Source organism: Manis pentadactyla, chromosome 18 (genome assembly GCF_030020395.1).
Source record: "Manis pentadactyla isolate mManPen7 chromosome 18, mManPen7.hap1, whole genome shotgun sequence".
NCBI classification, from domain to species: Eukaryota; Metazoa; Chordata; class Mammalia; order Pholidota; family Manidae; genus Manis; species Manis pentadactyla.
In genome coordinates this window covers 22,157,153-22,173,444 of record NC_080036.1, presented here as the reverse complement: position 1 = coordinate 22,173,444, position 16,292 = coordinate 22,157,153, and positions in this window count along the sequence as shown.

Here is a 16,292-nt window from a genome sequence, read left to right as displayed (position 1 = left end):
TTGTTTGAATCTTGATGTCTTGGAGGTAAAGTGGAGATGATACCACCTGTCTCTCCTAGGACTGTCATGAGAACACAGTTAGGCAAAACTGAACCTAAAATTATTTAGATTACAAACAAGAGGTAGTGGGAATGCCATGACTGTTACCTCTATTTCCTTCTTCATTAGGTTAAATTTTCTGAGATTTTCTCAATAAAATAGGAATGGGATGATAATAACATGGAAAAGTTATGGATTATTTATTCTTTTATTTCACCTTAACAATATTTTTCTAAATGCTCATAGTTTACAAATTCATCACAATTCCTACTGAAAATCCCAGGTGGATTCTTTGCAGAAATTGACAACCTGATTCTAAATTCATATGGAAATTCAAGGGGCCCAGAATAGCCAAAATAATTTCAAAAAGAAAAACAGAGTTGGAGGATTCGTGTAGTTCCTTACTTCAGACCTTATTACAAAGATGTCAGAGTCGTCAAAATGGTAGGTTCTGACATAAGGATAGACATATAGATCAATGAAACAGAACTGAGAGTCCAGAAATAAGCCCATACATCTATTACCAATTGATTTTTGATTTTGATAGAATGCCAAAACCATCAACTGGGGAAGAATAAGTAGTCTTTTCAACAAATAATGTTTGGACAACTGAGTATGCATGCAAAAGAATGAAATTGGACTCCTACTTCACACTACTTCCAGAAATTAATTCAACATGAATCAAAGACTTAAATGTAAGAGTTGATATTATTATATACTTAGAAAGAAAAATAGGAGTAAATATTTACAATCTTGGCTTAAACAACAGTTCTTAAATATGATCCCCACAGTACAAGCAACAAGAGCAAGAAAAATGGTAAATTGTACTTGATCGAAATTTTGGACTTTTGGCATTGAAGGACACTGTCAAGATGTGGAAAGATAACCCACAGATTGGGAGAAAATGTTAGCAAATCATATATTTGATAAGGGTCTAATATCCAGAATATATAAAGAATTTTAAACTCAAAAATAAAAAAACAAATCATGCAATTTAAAAATGGGCACAGGATCTGAATAGATATTTCTCCAAAGGAAATATAAAAATGGCCAATAAGCACATGAAAATATGGTCAGTGTCATAGCCATCAGGGAGATCACAAATCAAAAGTACACTGAGATACCACTTCACAGCTACCAAAATTGTTATAATAAAAAAGACAGATAATAACAGCTGTTGGAAAGGATGTGGAGGAATTGGGATCCTTACACATTCTTGGTGAAGATGTAAAATGATGCAGTCCCTTAGGAAGAAAGTTTGGAGCTTCCACAACTGGTTAAACACACAGTTACCATTTCACTCAGTAATTCCCCTCCTAAGTATATACCCAAGAGAAATGGAAACATATGTAAAAACTCATACACAATGTTCATAGGAGTATTATTCATAATAGCCAAAAAAGGGGAACATCCCAAGTGCTTATCAACTGATGAATGGACAAACAAAATGTAGTATAGCCACACAATGGAATATTATTTAGCCATAAAAAGGGTTGAAGTGCTGACACACGCTCCAACATGGATGAACCTCGAAAACATGTTAAATGAGAAAAGCCAGTCACAAAAATCACATATCATGATTCCATTTATATTAAATGTCCAGAATAAGCAAATCTATAGAGACAGAAAGTAGATTAGAGATTGCCCAGGGACACATGTTGGGGTAGGGGGGTCTTTGGAGTGGCTGTGACTGGGTATGGGATTTCCTTTTGCAGTGATGAAAATATTCTAAACTGTATTGTGGTGTCAGTAACACAATTCTGTGAATACACTAAAATCATCGCATTGTACACTTTCGGTAGGTGCACTTCATGGTATGTGAATTCTATCTCAGTAACATTTTTTATTTGAAAAGCTCATGTTCATCTTTGATACAGTGGGCCATGTGGCATAGGTGGGAAGGGTATGGGGAAACAGAATCACTCCCCAGGAAGTGGGGAGACCTGGGTTATTTCTAGGTATAATCTTGCCATGAACTCAGTATGATACAAAGCAGATCACTTCTCTTTTCTTTGCCTCATCTGTTAACAAATATGTAAAATGAGAAGGTCATGCCAGCTGACCTCAGGTTTTTTTACCAAAAATTTTCATTGCTTATTTTGTAGCTTGTGGGGTAGTAGACCTGTTTCCATCTTCTGCCTTGATTTCCCGGTGGATTGTTGAAGTGAGCTAGAGATAGAGACAGACATTGCCTCAGCAAAATGTGTTTGGCTTGCTTTGCCATATGCTTTGTCATCCCTGGCACTCAAATGGTTTTATGTAACTATGAGCTTGTCTTTTTCATTATACCAAAATAGACCCTGTGTCCTTGTGTCATGGAAGAAAACACTGCTTCATGCTCTAGTCTTACTGCAAGCTTGCATAAAGCTCCCAGATGATCCTGTCTCTTCTTCTGGTCTAATCATCTATAACTGCTACATTCTGGAAATAGGGGAAGGGTCACAAGTTTCCTCCTGCTTGGCCCTTGGATGGCTGCCTCCCTCTGGAAGTTCCTGTCTGAGGCATTTCATGATTCATCTCTGCTCTTTTATCCCACACAGAAGAGGGCCACTTTGCTCTAGACTGTTGTTCCATTTGCTCATACCCATTGCCTGCCAAAGTAACTATTTCCCCCCAAAGAAAATAAAAGATGTTCTGAGTTGTTCATTAATTTCTGCATGTGGAATGAATGAAGAATTGATGTGAGGAACCCAGCAGTAATGAGGTGATGACCGAAATGGGATGGGATGACCTGAAAGCCATCCCTTGCAATGAACAATTAATTATTAAAAATTGGCCGTCCAAGTACCTTATGTTACTAAATCAGTCAGCTTGAGCTTACAGTCTCATTAAAGTGATGGAGTTTAAAGCCAATTTATTAGAAATGAATTACTCTTTTCCATTTAAAGCATACAGCAGTTTCTTGTAAGAGAGAATGAAGATTTGGATAATCATATCTTCTCCAGATTGTAAATATATGTCCATTAGTAGATTACTTACAGCAAATTTACACATATACATGGCTGTGTCTTTCCTTTTCGTTTCTGAAAAGGCAGACTAGCTTGCCTGTGCTCAATGCTAAGCTTATTAATAGCATACAGAGTTTGTTTTCCACCAAGATGTTCTTTCTTATCTATCAGAAAAGAACAGTTTGTAAGGAAAATGCAACTTTCTTCAAAGAATTGAAGATCAGATGCCCCGAAATGAAAAAATAATGACTAAATAATTATCTCACACTTGGCCAAGAAACAGAATGATATCCTTTGAGGAAAGAAAAGGAAGAAAAATTAGTATATATGAATTTGAGAACTACATATGTGGTTCAGCAGAAGGCTTGGACCTGAAAAATATCTGGAGTCAGAGTAGTTCTGATTCTTGATGATAATTTATTCTCTTGGCTTTGCATCTTCCTCTGTCTTTTTTTTCCCCTTGCCTAGTATTTCTCTTAATTTAGTTCCTTTGTGGAAAGTTTCCTCCTTTTTAATATTCCTTTTAATTCCCATAGAATACTGTAGTTGTCAGAACAGTTGTCAGTGGCAAAAAGCAGTGTTTATAAAGCAAATAACTGCTACAAGTATGCCTCTGTACATGCAAACAATAGAGGAGCCAGTGCCCATGGTTTCTGGAAATTACCTCTGTTCTTTTTTGAACTGGAGCTCTGCTCCTCTACCAAGAGGCCAAGGTCAAATGTTTTCCTCTTCTAAAATCATAAGGGAGTGGGTTTGAGAATCTTAGGCATACACACCCAAGGCTTATTTTCAGGCTTACATTTTACATATTCACAAATGCAATATTTAATATTGGATGGTATTTGGGGGTAATACAGGTGTGTTTGAGACCTCCTCCAAAGGATTTAAGCTTGAAGATGTCAGACAGTTGTCCCTGAGAAAACATGAGCTCCATGAAGGCAGGGATTTTTGTCTTTTTTGGTCAAAGTGGTGTTTTTTGTGCCTAGGGTGTTGCCTGGCACATGGCAGGCACTCAACAAGTACTTCTTAAGGGAAAAGAGCAGGTTGAGGCATTGGTCCAGAGACAAAATCCTGAGATGTTTATTTTAAAGTCTCTTGGCAATGAGTTCTAATTGGTTTGCTTTAATGCAAAATCCTTGTTTTCAGGAAGTGACTTTTTGAACAGGTAATAAAATTTCCACTGAAAATTAGGAAATGTCTCACCCACATCTACTTCCTACTTCAAGTTTTAAAGTCCAGGTGTTCTATTTATTTTTAGAATAGTATTAAAAAAGGAAGACCTAATACTGTAAAACTACCAATTCTTCTTAAAGTGATTATAGGTTCTATACAGTCTAATAAAGAATTTTGTAGAAATTTACAACCTGATTTTAAAATTTATGTAGAAAGTCAATGGATCTACAATAGCCAAAACAATTTTGAAAAGGAACAACATCGAAGGATTTACACAACCTCATTTCAAGACTTATTATAAAGCTACAGACATCAAGACTGTATGTAGTATCTGCCTAAGGATAGACAGATCTGTGGAACAGAATAGAAAGCCCAGAAATAGAATCAAACTTAATGGTCAATGCATTTTTTGACAAAGGTGCTATGCCAAAGCAATTTTTGAGAAAAGAAAATTTTTTTCAACAAATGATGCAGGAATAATTGGATCTCCACAAAAAAGAGGTTTGAAAAGAAAAGAGGTTTGACCACTACTTCACAACATGTACAAAAATACAAAAATGAACACAGTTGGATCATAGCATATATGTTAAAATTATACATTTTCTAGAAGAAAGGAAAAAAGAATAAACTCTGTGACCTTGTGGTAGACAAAGATTCTTAGGGCACAGAAAGTGATAACTGTAAATGAAAAAAATTAAATTTCAGTTTCATCAAAACTAAAAATTTTGCTCTGTAAAACACTGTTAAAAGAATGAAAAGACAATTCAGAGTGGGAGAAAATAATTGCAGATCACATATTTAATGAAGGACTTGTATCCAGAATATATAAAGAATTACTACAATATGACAATAAAAAGAGAGAAAACCCAACTAAAAATGGGCAAAAGACTTGAACAGACACTTCATAAAAAAATAGCCACTAAGTGCAAGGAACATTGCTCAACATCAGCAGTCATCAGAAGTGCTATTGAAAACTGTATGAGGTGGAGGCCAGGGTGAGGGGTAAGAATAGGTGAAATGAGTGATGGAGGTCAAAACTATAAACTTCTTGTTACAAAATAAATGTCAGGGAATGTAATGTACAGTATGGTGACTATGGTTAACAATACTGTATTGTATATTTAAAAGTTATTAAGAGAGTACATCTTAAAAGTCCTGATTACACACACACAATTTGTAACTGTGTGGATGTGAATTAGACTTACTGTGGTGGTTGTTTTGCAGTATACACAAATATGGAATCGCTATGTTGTATCACTGAAATTAATATGTCAATTCTATCTCACTAAAAAAATACCCTTTGATATAGCACTATAAACCCATTAGAAAAGTGAAAATTAAAATGACTGACAATACCACTCGTTGGTGAGGATGTGGAGCCATTAGACCTCTCATATATTGCCAGTGAGACTTTAAAAAGGTGCAAAGTACATTTTCTAATACTGTTTCATAGTTTCTCATCAAATTTAATTTATCAAGTATAACATATATCTACGCTGTGATCCAGGTCATTTTCCCAAGAGAAATAAAACTGGATGTCCACAAAAAGACTTGTACAAGAATATTCAGAGCAGCGTTATTTGTAATAGCTCCAAACTGTAAGCAACCAAAATGTCAATCCACAAAAGAATGGGTAAACAAATTGTGGCATTCAACTTATTTAATGAAGACTGCTTGGCAATAAAGAAAGATGGACTACTGCTGTGAGAACCAACACAGATGAATCTCAAAACCAATAAGCCACTTAGAAGAAGTCAGACGCAAAATGGTACATACTGTTTTGATCTATTTATGAAATTCTAGAGCAGAAGAACTACCCTATAAAAGAGTACGAACAGTATTTATCTATGGGTGGTGAATATGAGAGCATTTTCAGTAGTGATGGAAGCATCTTATATCTCCTGCTGTTTACATGGGTACGTGAATTTGTGAAAACACATTAAAGTGCATACTTTAGACCTGTCCCTTTCACTATGTGTTAATTATGCCTTAAGTACAATGAAAAACAATAATTCCAATAAGTGCCCATACTCTATGTTGTAGAAGGTGGATTCCCTTTTTCTATAAAAGAAGATAATCAGTACACAAACCATCATGAGTTATTAAAAAATAACTTTTGGGACTCCATAAAAATAACATAATTGCTAAAAGATATTAAAAGGAGACTTCAAAATAGAGAAAGGTATAAAGAAAAATAACCTATCATCTGACCACCCTTAAAAACATGTTGAAAGTATTACAATCCACTTCTAAATTAAATATGGAAGGGAAGCCCGACTTTTAAAGATAATATATTGAAGAAAAATATAAACGTTCCAGTAGCTAAATAACTCAGTGTAGGATTGTTCTTGTGTTCCTGGGTTTGTATACTGCCTCCTGAGGCTTTGGAATTTTCTTCTGTAGAGCAAGGTGTATTGGTAGGACTAAGAGAGACCAAAGCCAATAGTTGGATGTCTTCTCTACCACAATTGTACTATAGAATTTATTTTTCAGTAAGAACATGAGAAGGAGAGGTCTTTAGCAAAGTTCCAATGGCTATTAGCTAAGATAGAAGTTAAAATAGTCTGGCATTTTCTCCCTTCACAATTAAGTATGCTTTCTTATGCATTCAAATCACTCATACTTTCTTCTAAGTTTTGTTCATATACAATACTGTGATAGGGACTAATTTTGGAGAAATAGGGAATTCTATATTTGTTAAAAGTTTTGAATCTTAGGTTGGATTCCCCAGAGTTGAGGCTTCATATGCAAACACTTATTTAAGAAGTGTTCACAAGGGAAACCCCTAAGGCATTGATTGGGGCAGGGGCAGGGAGGAAGAATAAGAAAGCCCCCAAGGAGGCAATCTTAGGCAAAGTGCACTCCAGGAGAGGATTACTGAAGCCTGACCCTCCTGGGGAAATCTGGAGTATAAGCTTCACCTCAGAGTCATCCAGGACTCCAGGCCTGGGAGCTGGTAGCCTTGTAGACTCCTGCTGCTGTCTGTCATTCCCATACCTGGGGACCCCACTCACAGGAGTAGAGGGGGCTCCTCTGAGAAAGAGCCAAGGGAATTAACTCTTGGAAGCTAAAATAGGCTGGGAGTCAAGGGGTGTCTAAAAACTGCAGAGACGTGAAGCAACCACTTCATGTTGAACACCAGCATTGTTATCTGCTGCACCCTGTAAGCACTAGAACATTCTTAAGATGCTTTGCCACTATTGTCTACTCGAATTCTGATTCGTGATATATTTGAATTCATTTCCATCTTGTAATCTCATGTGTTTTATTTACTATGCTTTTTTCTCTCTATGCCTCTTTTTCCCCTCTCTTTGTGGATTCTGTTGAATTGCCTGAGTGTTTCTCATTCTTTTTTCCCCCATTCCATTGTTTGGAAAGCTGTGCTCTCTGCTCTGTTCTCTCAGTGGTTGCTCTTTGATTTTTGCCATGCACACTTGACTGAGAGGATACCAAGTCATAATATCTCTGTCATTCCCCTAAACACACCAGAACCTTAGGCTGCCTCAATTCTTATCATTCCCTCCCAGCTTCTCTGCCATTTTGGTCCAATAATTTATGACTTGACATTGTTTTTATTAATCCCTCCCATTAGTTATTATTATTGTTGTTACTATTATTTTGCAGTCAGTGCTTATTTAGATTTACCAAGATCTGGATATCAATTTCTTTGCTCACCACTGCTCCTTGCAACTAGCTCCATTTTTCACCTTCAGTTTTCATGTTACTGAAAGTACATGTAGTACTTCTCTTAGTAGCCAATTCCTTTCTTCTTTCCACAAATATAGACTATATGTGTCCTCTGTGCCAATGAGTATTCTAGGCAACACAGGGGAAGAGTTAGAAAATAAACTCTGAGTATCTGTCTGAAATGGTTCCGTCTCATTCTGAAATGGTGGTCGAGGACATGGCACCTAGACTGACCACATTTTCCCAGTGCATTGAAGATCCTGTGTCTCCCAGTAGCTACAGTGGCGGAATCAGTTCTGTTCCGTCTTTATCGTTCTTCTGTCTCTTATCTCTGGTTACTTTTAAGATTTCATTCGTTTGTATTTTCTGCAGTTTCACCATTCAATATCTAGGTGTAGAATTACTTTCACTTATTTTCCTCAGCACTTGAAATGCTCTTTCAATGTAAGGATTCATGTCTTTCTCTAATCTGGAAAACTCTTAGGAATTTTCTCTCCAAATACTGTCTTTTTTGCTGTTCTGTCTAGTCTAACCTTCTGGAATTCTTATTAGACACACACTTGTTTTAGTTTGGATGAAACTTAATAAATCTTAGAGCCCAGGCTTGGCATAGACTTGGGCCACACCTTCAAAGGAACATGGGTTTCCAAGTGAAAGATGATTTCAGCTGCACAATGAAGCGGTGGGGAGGTGCTGCAGGCGTCCCTGCTCAGCTCACCCCCTGCCTCTGATTCTCTCATTCAGCTCTCTTTGGCTCTCATCTATTAGCCTATTCCAGGGCTACCTGAGTTTTTGACAAAGAAGGTCAATCTTCTATTTCTAGTTGGCAACAGATTTGCATTTCGGACTTGATGTATTTAAAGTTTCTTGGTTTTATCCCCCAATAGCTAGCTCCTTCTGAGTGGCGTAGAACAACGGCACCGCTGACAGTGTCCAGCTCCTGGGCTTCAGAGCTGTCTTGGGCTCAGCCACTGGTGGGTGTCCAGGAAGCCTGTCTGACTCCCCTGTCATGTGAACAGGACCACCGTGGCCAAGTGGCCCTGGTTACTCTTTTTAAAAAATATTACACACACATACACACATTCACCTTTTTTTTAATTTGAAAGGGGGATAGCAATAAACAATTTTCTTAGGTTTAAAGAATTACTTCTTTTTTTTTTTTGCTATGTGTTTATATATATATGTATGCATGTGTTTATATAAATTTTACTTCTGTGGTCAAATCCCGAGAAAATCTTCTTTGGATGATTTGTTGACTGTAAGTTTCAAGTGCAAATGAGAAATTGGTAATCAATTCTCTACTTAGGCAATGACCTCACTAATGACAAAGGCATTTGTTTCATAGTCAAACCTCCTAGAAGGTTATCAGATTAAAACAACAAAAACAAAACCTGAAGAGAGCCTCTCCATTCTCCCCCCCCCCCCACCTTGAACGGGGACCACTGTGTAGATTTGTAAGGTCCCCTAGAAACAGAAGCTTGGACAACAAGCTAAATGCTAAGGCCTTGTAACAGCTCTCTTTCAGATGGGAGGTGGGTAAGTCCTCATAATGAGGCACTGACTGAATGTTTATGGCTGAGAAATACTGTAACTCTATAATTTGGCTCCTGAAGGCCACATTCTTCTTTGGAACAGAAGCCACAGGTCAATTATCGCGGTTGGTGAGCTTTCCTTTTGGGCGTGAGTCAGGTCCAATTTTGTGTGAAAGAAGGGTTTCCCTTCTGGCAGTGGCTCTCTACAATTATAGAATCCTGTCGTGGGGCTGCCAAGAGCAGGATTCTTCAGGGAGCTCCCTGGGGAGCCTGCGAGGCGACCCACAGGACACTGTCCCACAGCAGCAATGGGTACCTCTTCTCCACGACTCTCTCTTTGACGGCCTCTCCCTCTTCCAAGATTCTGGTTTCTAAAATCATAAGTCACCCCACTAATAAGCCCATGGCTGTGATTATTTAGGCATCCTTAGAATCAAAGACAGTTGAACCTAAGGTACCTTTGCTTATGTGTGTTTCTTTCTACTCATAGGACTACATCTTTTCTTCCTCTTCCTACAATCATTGATAAACCTTTTGGTGAAAGACATCCCGTAACGCTGTGCTACACTTACACTGTGCATTCAGAGCCATTTTTATACTTTCTCTGATGTAATTCTCATGACAACCTGGGGGAAGGAGGAAGATTGGTATCTCCAGAAGGGTAATGTTACTCTTGAGTTTGAGAGACCTATGGGGATTCAGACCGTTTCCCACACAGACTGCGTATGTGATGCGGACAAATTGTTCCATGTTTTCGAGTCCCTATTTCTACATCTGTACATTAGCAATGATACCATTTCCTTCATAGCATTGCTTTGAAAATTGGAGGAGATACTTCAAAAAAGTGCCTTGCCCCTTGCCTAACATACACAAATACTCAGTGCATTGTTACTATTGTTATCCTTTTAATATTAGTCTGAATTCAGACATAATGAGGCCAAGCCTCAGTCAGCGTTCATCATCCCCACCCTTACATGGGATGTGTAGCGATACCCTCTTCTACAAGGGCAGAGGTGGGCAGGTGGCCCTGGGGTTCCCACTGTGTCTTTTCTTCAAAATGACTCCATGAAGAAAGGCTCTTCATCTTGCGTTGTGATTGGAAGGGAATTTATCCCTTGAGTTTGTATTCTTCTCTGGGTTTTGTAACTAAGGGTTCATTCAACCTTGTTCAGTCTTCAGAGAAAGCCCTGTGGGGCACGTTGGTCCTGGTGTGGTGAGAGAGTCCCTGGAGGTACCGTGGAAGACGGAAGACCCCTGTGATGGGGTTGGGGCTGTCATCCTCAGGCTGGTAGGTAAGTCATGGCCCCAAGCTGTCCGGGTGAGCAGACCATGAAGGATGCTGGTCTATTCATACTCCCCTGTGTCTTCTTCCTCACTTCCTTGAGGTGCATCAAATATATTTTCCTGGAGATTTCACCTTGAATACCAAATAAGTGGTATTCAAAGTAACTGACTGTACTTCTTTTCTCTCCTGAATAGAAGCCAGATAAATAACAAAAGTGATTTACTGCAGACTGTCTGCCTCAGTGATAACAACAAATAGAAGGTAACTTCAAAGCAGAGCTGGAAACTTTATATTGCATGGTCTGGAGTTGTTCTTTTGAAATACTGTGTTCAGAGGGGTGGCCAGTAGTTTCTAACACTAATGATATATAACATGCACGAGGGCCATTGCTACCTGTGGTTTACCTACTTTAGATGTTGTTGTGAGAGGCAAGCAAATGTCCAGCGTATTTGAAAATGCTAGAATTACCCACTGCTGGCACTAAGTTTGATGTCATTGCAGTCAAAAAGAAAAATCCCCAGGCTCGTTACTTTAGCACAAAAAACATTGACACAATGCTTTGGGTAGTGCCTCCTTCATACCTGCTGTAACTTGAAATCTCACCCAGTTCCAGTCCCTGAGTTAGGTCTTTAGAGTTTGATATTCCTCTCTCTTTCTCTCTTCTCCCCTACCCCCCAAACCCAACACCTTTGATTTTAAGAGCCAGCAGTCCTGAAACCTTTGTTATGTAAACAGAATTGAGAGCAGGAACTCCAAGCTGTTTCAGAAGGCAATTTTTAGAATGACCTAGAAACACAATTCTGTGGGGAAACATTGGGCATGTTGAATGAATTACTTATTCTGTTTGCATACTCTGGAAAAAGGACTTTGGGCTTTCTTTAGTTTAGTGAAAAGATACAGACTTTTAAGACATACACAGCATCATGCATCCCCACAGTCATATTGTCATATTGTTTGTGAGTCCTGAGTTGTACAAATGGGACATTTTAAGTAATATTAAAATCTGTTCTTGTGCCAAATAATATGAAAAGGGTAATTGAAGACTTTTCCTGGAATTTTTGATCATCAACAAATTGCATATATACAAAGATAAAGTTATCTATTCAGTCATTTCTTACATTTCCTTAATAAGGTCAATTGAATAGTATTATAAAAATAAAAGTCAAGAACAAACAAAAAAAACCCTAGTGGAATAGGCATTGTTTCCCTTGTATGGATAAGGAAAATGATTCCCAGAAAGAAAAATAAAAATCCTAATATTTTTAAGAGTCAGGGCATTATAGCAGATGTACACCTTATTTCAGAGATAGCTTATGGCAACTACATTAAGTATATCCCTTCCTTAGGCAAAGGTTTTTTTGTAAATAAATAGTAAAGTAAAATTCTCTCTTGTCTTTGAAGTATAAAAGACAAATGCCCCAGCTGAAGCAGGCAGAGAGAGCTCCTCTTCAGCCTTATTAATTAATGCAGCTCTTTAACTGATTGGGTGAGGCCCACCCCCATTAGGGGGCACAGTCTGCTTACTCAGTGACTGAGTCAAATGCTCCTCTCATGTGAAAACGCCCTCACAGACGCACCTAGAATAATGTCTTGCAAAAATCTGGGTACCCCATGGCCCAGTCAAGTTGACACATACAATTAACCACCAGAAGTAAATGTTACAGGCTGCATATTTGCATGTCTCCCAAATTCATATTTTGAAGTCCTAATCTCCTACTGTGGTGGAATTGGAGACAGAATTTTGGGGAGGCAATTAGGTTTAGATGAGGTCATGAGGGTGGCACCCCCATGAGGTGGGTATGGCACTTACAAGAGGAGATACCAGGGTTCTCAATCTCTCTCTCTCTACCTTGTTCTCCTCGTGGCCGTGTAAGCACACAGTGAAGGCCGTTGTCTGTAGCACAGGAAAAGGGCTGTCGCCAGAACTGCACCGTGCTGGCATGCTGATCTTGAACTTCAGCTCCCACCACTGTTGAGAAAATAAATTTCTCTTGTTTAAACTACCTGGTCTGGGGTCTTTCGTTATGGCAGGCTGAGCTAAGGCACTATCTGTAAGTTAGGATGTGTGGTAAGGTCTAGAAAACTTGACACTGTGTGAAATTAACAATGGGTGAATGTTTCTAATGTTGCAAGAGATCTGGATATAGGCAGAAGTCCAGGGCTCCAGAATGGCACTCCTGGCCGACTGCCCCCAGTCCCCAGAACGTCTTGCATTTTATTGGCAGTACCTGAGTTATATGATCATGCTCACCTGAAAAGGAGGCTCAGGATTCGAATATTTTGCTTTATAACTTCTGGAAAAGGGAGATTTGGATATGTTTTAAATGAGGCAACATATAATATCTGCCACATTGCAAATGAAAGAATTGGAATGAGAAGCACTAACCAGAATCCTAAATACTAGGTTAAAATAAAAAGGGACATTGATTTAATTTTTATTCACTCCCTGTTTGATACTTGAGTGGGAAAGCACTAGATGGTGAGGTAAGAATCATTTGGACAGCTTTATCATTTCTAGCAGATAGAAAATTATTCAAATCATCTTTAATGAACACTTGTTACATTTTTGTACCAAATCTAGGGTGGCCAATCTCCCTGACCATTTGTCTTAAATGATCAACGCTCTTTTATTCCAGTATAATATTTGTCAAGATATAAATTGCATTTGACTACATTCAAAGGCCAGTATGTCCAGTTTAGGCGACATCTTAAGAAGTGATTCTTTCATGCCGGAGCCTCCTCTTTACTTTCTAAATTTAGCTTTTTCCAACCCAGATCCTGTCTCTCTGTCTCTCTAGTTATCTTAAATGGCAGATATTCTTAATTTTGCCCACCCTCTGTCCCCATCCTGGGATAGACTGACCTTAACCACAGCATCTCAGTGGCTTTGCCCCAGCCTCTCCTAGTTCAGGCTGAACCACACCCAGGATGGATTGTTCAGATGATGAGCCTCGGGCTCCTGTTCCCACTTTTCTGAATTCTCATGGATTCTTCTCCAACAGCTCTCCTGGTCCATCTCAATGGGACCCTGGTCTGTCTTCTGTCCAAGCTCACCGTGGGCATTGATTGGGGACCAAATGTTTGCAGATAGGCAATTTTGTGCTCAGGCGTCATGTAGCTTCAAGCCATGGTTTCAGTTGCTGGTACTTGGGAAAACTTAAAGCCCAACAGAATAGCAATCCAGCTGCTGGCAATGAGGGGGTATATTAGAGATCCAGTTTGTTAGCTATGAATCAGCTCCTTGTCACAGCACCAGCACATGAACAAGTACATTTCTACCTGTCCTGAAGCCACTTCCATCATAGCTCTGCAAGGTGGCTTATTAGCTAATACAGGTCAGATGCACCTATGTAAATAAACCGATTCCAGATGATTAGACTGTCCATTGAGAAGCCTATTTGCTAATTTATGAAACTGTTCCTTGGCATCATTGCTTATTACTCCTCTCTTCTCTCTACTTCAGTGAGGACAAGATGCTTGTGCTTTCTAGTGAAAGGTCTTTGAACGGGCGCCTGTGAACTCTGCCCAGCTGAGATGCTGCCCAGTGTCTGGCACATTGTACATGTCCTCAAAGGCTGCTTATTAAAGGAATGAGGGTGTGAATCAATGAAAACTCATTTTGTCAAGAAACAATGGGGCAGGGCCATTTCAGGCAATACACGAATGCACTTTTCTAGACCTATCTTCTTTCTGTGACCCAAAGCCTGAAGATGCATCATTATTTTAATGTTTGTTAGAGAGACTATGGCACACACTAGAGGTGGGCTGGCAGAGACTGCTTTCTGTTCATTGTCAGAAGCTGTGATATGTGTGTGTGTGTAACTATTTAAGTCTCTTGAACGAGGAGAGATGAATCTATGTCTACGGCTCTGTCTATGCTCCTCCTTGTCCCATCATGGGCTGGTTCTCTGAATGACACACCTGGTTAGGCCGGCCACTCTTTACTCCCCAAGATCGTGCTAACCATGGGAAAGCAGAGAAAACACTGTGTGTGGAGCCAGGTGACTGCCGCTTGAGTCCCAGCCACAGCAAGGATCAGACGCAAGGCTTCAAGGGGGCACTGCTTCCAGTCCCCTCAGTCTTGGCAAAGATGAGTGATGGTAATGATGCCAATAATAAAATAATAAAATAAAATACAAAAAGGTTTGGAGGAATAGGAAATAGGCCATCATATATGAAAGCTGTTTATAATCTGCAAAGTGCTATACTGTTCTGAAGAATGAGCATTATGAGTTTGATTATCACCCACAGAAAACTTGCCACTAGCGGGAACTGTTGGGGTGGCTTCTGGCCAGCTGTCAGTGAGAGGGAGGTGACTAGCCTGCAGTTCCTTTCTGGCCCATAGTCTAAGCTGAGACTACACAATAGTGGTATAGCAGCCGCACAATCAAGGCCCGTGCTTGCCCTGCGTAGCAGCCACCAGCAGCCCTCAGCAGAGGGTGACATTCAATGCAAAATTCATGTGTCATGATTTTCCTGATATGCTCTTCACATTCCGTGTCCCCTGTGCTGTTTTTACACACAGTCCAATTCAGTTTGACAAATGCTTACTAAAATCTTGGAGAAAGTCAGAAATACTTATGACCTACACACTACCGCTAAGTCGCTTCCATTTCCAGGAGGGGAAATAAATCAGTTTTATCTACAATAGTGCAAGGTAGAAAAAGTGAAGTTTGATAAGAGCAAAGTTATAAAGAAATAACCTTAGAGGAGAGAATAATCCTTTTTAGCTGGAGGGTTCAAGGAGAGAGTGGAAGATTTTAGGACTAGGCATTGAAAGACGAACAGCCTTTTTCAGGCTGAGATGAGAGAGAAGAGCGCTAGGCACTGAGGGAGCCTCAGGAACAGAGGAATAGGAAAGAGCCCGCTGAGGCTTGAATGGTAGTTGATGGTGGAGTGTATTTGGAGAAGCTTCTGGAAAATATTCTGGATAGAGATTGATACTAGATTGTAAGTGGTTCTCCAAACAAGTTGCTGAAATTCAGGTTTTGCTCAGTTGTAAGTCATTTGTAAGGTGCAAATAAGATTTAGTTGTATTTATAATTCCACTGTTGGTACAATGTCCATTAGGGTTTTGGTATATTTCTTTCTCTTTCCCCTATGTATTTACATTTCATACATTTACAGAATACTCTCTCTTCCTTACCTAATGTTATTTGATAAGTGTTATTACCTGCTGCTCCATCATCTTCGTCATCAGCATATTTATATAAAATCCGTCTGGTATTGAAGAGACTGTGTTTCTAAGATGAGCACTTGGCAAGGCTGGAGATAAAATTTATTTGAATGGGTCAGTTCTGATTTTCCACAATAGAATGCCAAAGACAAATAGGTGAGCAGGGAGTTCAGATTACTTTTATTAAAAATTGTGTCACAGATACATCTAGGCAACAACGAGAACCAGCATCCTGGTAAGTGTGGCAATGGTACTTGCTCAGTCAGGTTTTATCACCTCTCTGTGGTCTCTGAAGATTCTGTCTTCTGCTACATTCTGAGATGCTGCCTACCCTCCCTTGAGGGGTGCACTAAACATTTACCTGCAAGAAGGCAGACACAATGGCTGCAGAGACCATTAAGCTGGGCCAGGAAACCAACCTTTCTAGAAAATGACTTAACTATGATGACTAT